Genomic DNA, 312 nt, shown 5'->3' with positions numbered 1-312 from the left:
GGGACGTAGACTGTAATTGTGTATTCTGCCTGGGCTTCCTTGGTTCATTAAGCCTTGTGTTTTTTTGTGTGTGAGCAAAATGTAGGTCATATTTTGGGGCTTCAGAAAAGTTAAGAATAAAAAATTAATTTGTTTTCATTAGTCATGATATATAGACCAAGGAGGAGAATTGTCAGTACCTGTGGGAATGGAGTTATTCTGCAGTTTGTGAAGAGGTCTTTCACAATTTTCAACAAGCCTTGAATCCTTAGTTAATTGTGTGGAGAATTCTTGTAGATTTCCTTTTTTGTCTGGTGAAATAATATTCTAACC

At 35.6% G+C, this 312-nt stretch overlaps 1 protein-coding gene and 1 long non-coding RNA gene across 2 annotated transcripts in view; one reads left to right on the top strand and one right to left on the bottom strand.

Moving 5' to 3' along the window:
* The window catches only part of LOC119590726, a gene marked incomplete in the record, with an annotated part of 107,158 nt that overhangs the window by 96,096 nt on the left and 10,750 nt on the right, over window positions 1-312 (bottom strand).
* LOC119590727 overlaps window positions 1-312 on the top strand; it is a 938-nt gene that overhangs the window by 429 nt on the left and 197 nt on the right. The gene's annotated exons all lie outside the window — the stretch shown is intronic.

Source organism: Penaeus monodon, chromosome 27 (genome assembly GCF_015228065.2).
Source record: "Penaeus monodon isolate SGIC_2016 chromosome 27, NSTDA_Pmon_1, whole genome shotgun sequence".
Taxonomy (NCBI): Eukaryota; Metazoa; Arthropoda; class Malacostraca; order Decapoda; family Penaeidae; genus Penaeus; species Penaeus monodon.
Note: the sequence above shows the minus strand (reverse complement) of the source record. Positions and strands in the feature narration are given on the sequence as shown.